The following is a 6290-nucleotide window of genomic DNA, read 5'->3' on the forward strand; positions in this document are numbered from 1 at the left end:
ATCACAAATCAAGCCTTGGAAAATTTAAGAAAACTGAAATCATATCAAGTGTCTTTTCTGACCACAATGCTATGAGACTAGATATCAATTGCAGGGAAAAAAACTGTAAAAAATACAAACACATGGAGGCTAGACAATATGCTACTAAATAACCAAGAGATCACTGAAGAAATCAAAGAAGAAATCAAAAAATACCTAGAAATAAATGACAATGAAAACACGATGACCCAAAACCTATGGGATGCAGCAAAAGCAGTTCTAAGAGGGAAGTTTATAGCAATACAATCCTACCGCAGGAAACAAGAAACAACTCAAATAAACAACATAACCTTACACCTAAAGCAATTAGAGAAGGAAGAACAAGAAAACCCGAAGTTAGCAGAAGGAAAGAAATCATAAAGATCAGATCAGAAATAAATGAAAAAGAAATGAAGCAAACAATAGCAAGATCAATAAAACTAAAAGCTGGTTATTTGAGAAGGTGAACAAAACTGATAAACCATTAGCCAGACTCATCAAAAAAAAAGGGAGAAGGCTCAAATCAATAGAATTAGAAATGAAACAGGAGAAGTAACAACTGACACTGCAGAAATACAAAGGATCATGAGAGACTACTACAAGCAACTCTAGGCCAATAAAATGGACAACCTGGAAGAAATGGACAAATTCTTAGAAAAGTACAACCTTCTGAGACTGAACAAGGAAGAAACAGAAAATATGAACAGACCAATCACAAGCACTGAAATTGAAACTGAAATTAAGAATCTTCCAACAAAGAAAAGCCCAGGACCAGATGGCTTCACAGGTGAATTCTATCAAACATTTAGATAAGAGCTAACACGTATCTTTCTCAAACTCTTCTAAAATATAGCAGAGGGAGGATCACTCCCAAATTCATTCTATGAGGCCACGATCTCCCTGATACCAAAACCAGACAAACTTGTCACAAAAAAATGAAACTACAGACCAATAACACTGATGAACATAGGTGCAAAAATCCTCAACAAAATACTAGCAAACAGAATCCAACAGCACATTAAAAGGATCATACATCATGATCAAGTGGGGTTTATCCCAGGAATGCAAGGATTCTTCAGTATATGCAAATCAATCAATGTGATACACCATATTAACAAACTGAAGAATAAAAACCATAAGATCATCTCAATAGATGTGGAAAAAGCTTTTGACAAAATTCAACACTCACTTATGATAAAAACTCTCCAGAAACTGTGCATAGAGAGAACTTACCTCAACATAACAAAGGCCATATATGACAAACCCACAGCCAACATTGTCCTCAATGGTGAAAAACTGAATCCATTTCCGCTAAGATCAGGAACAAGACAACATTGCCCACCCTCACCACTATTATTCAACATAGGTTTGGAAGTTTTAGCCACAGCAATCGGAGGAGAAAAAGAAATAAAAGAAATCCAAATTGGAAAAGAAGTAAAACTGTCACTGTTTGCAGATGACATGATACTATACATAGAGAATCCTAAAGATGATACCAGAAAACTACTAGAACTAATCAATGAATTTGGTAAAGTAGCAGCATACAAAATTAATGCACAGAAATCTCTTGCATTCCTAAACACAAATGACAAAATATCCGAAAGAGAAATTAAGGAGACACTCCCACTAACCACTGAAACAAAAAGAATAAAATACCTAGGAATAAACCTACCTAAGGAGACAAAAGAACTGTATGCAGAAAACTATAAGACACAGATGAAAGAAATTAAAGATGATACAAATAGATGGAGAGATATACCATGTTCTTGGATTGGAAGAATCAACACTGTGAAAATGACTCTACTACCCAAAGCAATCTACAGATTCAGTGCAATCCCTATCAAACTACCACTGGCATTTTTCACAGAACTAGAACAAAAAATTTCACAATTTGTATGGAAACACAAAAGATACTGAATAGCCAAAGCAATCTTGAGAAAGAAAAATGGAGTTGGAGGAATCAGGCTCCTGGACTTCACACTATACTACAAAGCTACAGTAATCAAGATAGTATGGCACTGGCATAGAAAGAGAAATATAAATCAATTGAACAGGATAGAAACTCCAGAGGTAGATCCATGCACATATGGTCACCTTATGTTACACAAAGGAGGCAAGAATATACAACAGAGAAAAGACAGCCTCTTCAATAAGTGGTGCTGGGAAAACTGGACACCTACATGTAAAAGAATGAAATTAGAACACTTCCTAACACCATACACACACAAAAAAAACTCAAAATGGATTAAAGACCTAAATTAAGGCCAGACACTATCAAACTCTTAGAGGAAAACATAGGCAGAACACTCTATGACATAAATCACAGCAAGATCCTTTTTGACCCATCTCCTAGACAAATGGAAATAAAAACAAAAATAAACAAATGGGACCTAATGAAACTTCAAAGGTTTTGCACAGCAAAGAAAACCATAACTAAAACGAAAAGACAACCTTCAGAATGGGAGAAAATATTTGCAAACAAAGCAACTGACAAAGGATTAATCTCCAAAATATAAAAGCAGCTCATGCAGCTCAATATCAAGAAAACAACCCAATCCAAAAATGGGCAGAAGGCCTAAACAGGAATTTTTCCAAAGAAGATATCCAGACTGCCAACAAACACATGAAAGAATGCTCAGCATCACTAATCATTAGAGGAATGCAAATCAAAGCTACAATGAGGTATCACCTCACACCGGTCAGAACGGCCATCATCAAAAAATCTACAAACAATAAATGCTGGAGAGGGTGTGGAGAAAAGGGAACCCTCTTGCACTGTTGGTGGGAATGTAAATTGATATAGCCACTATATCCTGGAGAACAGCATGGAGGTTCCTTAAAAAACTAAAACTAAGGGGCGCCCTGGTGCATGTGCGCGCACAGCAGCCCCAGGTACGCAGACAAGATGGCGAAGGCAGCGGTCGACAGCGCGATGGAAGTGGTGCCGGCGCTGATGGAGGAGGCCGCGCCTGAGGCAGCGGTCCTCAGCTGCCTCGTCAACCTGCCCGGTGAGGTGCTGGAGTACATCCTGTGCAGCGGCTTGCTGACGACCGCCGACATCGGCGTGTCTCTAGCACCTGCCAGCGGCTGCGCGAGCTATGCCAGAGTAGCGGGAAGTTGTGGAAGGAGCAGCTCCGGGTGAGGTGGCCTTCCCTTATGAAACACTACAGCCCCACTGACTACGTCAGTTGGTTGGAGGAGTATAAAGTTTGGCAAAAACCTGGGTTAGTAGGCCCGGAAGATTGTAGCCTCCTTCTCAAAGAGGTTCTTTTCAGAGCACATCCCTTGTAACGGTTTTAGTGACATTGAGAATCTTGAGGGACCAGAGATATTTTTTGAGGATGAACTGGTGTGTATCCTAAATATGGAAGGAAGAAAAGCTTTGACCTGGAAATACTACGCCAAAAAAATTCTTTATTACCTACGACAACAGAAAATTTTAAATAATCTTAAGGCTTTTCTTCAGCAGCCTGATGACTATGAATCATATCTTGAAGGTGTAGTGTGTATTGACCAGTACTGCAATCCTCTCTCGAACATCAGCCTCAGAGACATTCAGGCCCAGATTGACAGCATCGTGGAGCTTGTTTGAAAAGCCCTCTGGGGCATAAATAGTCGCCACCCCAGCTTGGCCTTCAAGGCAGGTGAATCCTCCATGATAATGGAAACAGAACTCCAGAGCCAGGTGCTGGATGCCATGAACTACGTCCTTTATGACCAACTGAAGTTCAAGGGGAACCAAATGGATTACTATAATGCCCTAAATGTATATATGCACCAGGTTTTAATCTGCAGAACTGGAATTCCAATCAGCATGTCTCTGCTCTACCTGACGATTGCCCAGCAGTTGGGGGTCCCACTGGAGCCTGTCAACTTCCACAGTCACTTCTTATTAAGGTGGTGCCAAGGTGCAGAAGGGGCAACCCTGGACATCTTTGACCACATCTACATAGATGATTTTGGGAAAGGCAAGCAGCTGACAGTGAAAGAATGTGAATACCTGATCGGCCAGCATGTGACTAGAGCGCTGTATGGGGTGGTGAATGTAAAGAAGGTGTTACAGTGAATGGTGGGAAACCTTTTAAGCCTGGGAAAGTGGGAAGGCATCGACCAGTCGTACCAGCTCTGGAGGGACTTCCTGGATCTGTACCTGGCGATGTACCCGGACCAGGTGCAGCTCCTCCTCCTCCAAGCCAGGCCCTACTTCCACCTGGGCATCTGGCCAGAGAAGGTGCTTGACATCCTCCAGCACATCCAAACCCTAGACCCCAGGCAGCACGGGGCGGTGGGCTATCTGGTGCAGCACACGCTGGAGCACATTGAGCGGAAGGAGAAGGAGGTGGGCGTGGAGGTGAAGCTCCGCTCCCACGAGAAGCACAGAGACGTCTGCTATGCCATTGGGCTCATTATAAAGCATAAGAGGTATGGCTATAGCTGTGTCATCTATGGCTGGGACCCCACCTGCATGATGGGACACGAGTGGATTCGAAACATGAACGTCCACAGCCTGCCTCACGGCCATCATCAGCCTTTCTGTAATGTTCTGGTGGAGGATGGGTCCTGTAGATATGCCGCCCAAGGGAACTTGGAGTATACTGTGGAGCCTCAGGAGATCTCACACCCTGACGTCGGACGCTCTTTCTCGGAGTTCACAGGCACTCACTACATCCCAAACGCAGAGCTAGAAATCCGATACCCAGAGGATCTGGAGTCTGTCTATGAAACAGTGCAGAATATTTACAGTGCACAGAAAGAGAATGTGGAGTAAAGTCTAGGGGGACATTGTACCTTTGCTGCTGCTGCTATTTTCCAAGAGAAGAGGATTCTGGACGGAGATGTCTCCACGGATCCGTCTGGATTCACACCACCGGGAAAGCCACTTAACCAGTAGTGCTGATTGCCTCCTACTACGTTTAAATCATGTGTGCTCTCCTCCAGCTGTAAAGACAATGTTGCTCTCTGCCTACACTAGTGATTCATTGAAAGGCACTGTGTTCAGTGGCATGGCTTGTATGCTTGTCCTGTGGTGACAGTTCGTGACATGCTGTCTTCATGACGTCTCACAGTTGACACTCTTATAACCGTTCTTTTTTTTCACTTCCCATTGTGTCTGTCTACATCGTCTCAGAACGTTTCATTTGCTGGACAGATGGGGTTGTCCGTTTGCAGTCATTTCTCTCTGATTTCTCTGTGGAATGTGTGCACTCCTCAGTCAGGATCATCTGTCTTTTTACCCTGAATTTAGTGCCGATCCAGGGCTGAAGCTCTAGGTGATCTTGGCAGCATCTTAGCTCTGGAGTCATTAACAAACTAATGGTAATCAGAAGCATTGGAATTTATTTTTTTCTAATTCTTGAAACAGATTTCAGGCATTTATCCTTTTCTTTATTTGAATTGAGAGAATGACACAGTTTTGCCTTCCAGATTCGTCTCTTGGATTTATGCTCATATCTCTATGAATTATTAGTTTTCTATTTTATTACATAAAATTCTTTCAGAAAATGCATAATTAATAATAGCCTTTGTGAATGGGGTTTTCCACATTCATCTGCTATTCCTCCCTTTAAAATAAGTGGATTTTTAAAAATCTTCTCCAGTATCGTAAGTAGATCTTAAATCACTGATGAGTTCTTTTTGTAGTAGGAAGTACAATCTACTGTTAAAATGTCTGCTTTTAGAAACTGTACTCCGTGGTCTCCAAAGGCCTGAAAATGAGGCTTCACTTTTATAACCAGAAAAAAGAAGAGATAATGAAACTTAGAAATTAAAAAGAAAAGGGGAGTTTTCGTGCTCCCTGTCCTTCCTTAAAATCACTTCAGGACCTTTTTGAATGTGGCGGGGTAGAAATAAATGGAATATTTCCAATTTTAAGAGCGTGTGCCCTGTGGGAAAGGGGACATGAGTGTGGCCTGTGTTCTCGAGTTACCGCTGCTGTGAAAGCACCAGGAGGAAGTCTGTGCTCAAGCCGCTGGGGAGTCTGCAGCATAGCCAGGCTCCACTGGCACAGGTCCTTTCCATGTTCATGATACCTGAGCGTGAAGGTACCGAGTCTTAACTCGGCTCTGGACTCCCACCGTTCTCGACCTGTCCCTTCTCCAGCGGGCTGACCATGTAGTTAACCAGTACCAGCTAACTTCTGGAGTTAGGACCTAGTTACTTTACTCTCTAAGTTTAAAAGATTCCACTTGCTCTAGTGAATGAGACTTTTGGGGGCTGTGATCCAGCCACGCCTCGCTGCCTGTCTGACCACTTGCATGCAGTACTGTCACACC

At 42.4% G+C, this 6290-nt stretch overlaps 1 pseudogene; it reads left to right on the forward strand.

Annotated features, from left to right (window-relative positions):
- Window positions 1-2923: 2923 nt before the first annotated feature.
- On the forward strand, window positions 2924-4786 carry LOC132482275 (F-box only protein 21-like; annotated as a pseudogene).
- Window positions 4787-6290: the final 1504 nt, after the last annotated feature.

Source organism: Mesoplodon densirostris, chromosome X, assembly GCF_025265405.1.
Source record: "Mesoplodon densirostris isolate mMesDen1 chromosome X, mMesDen1 primary haplotype, whole genome shotgun sequence".
In the NCBI taxonomy this organism is placed as follows: Eukaryota; Metazoa; Chordata; class Mammalia; order Artiodactyla; family Ziphiidae; genus Mesoplodon; species Mesoplodon densirostris.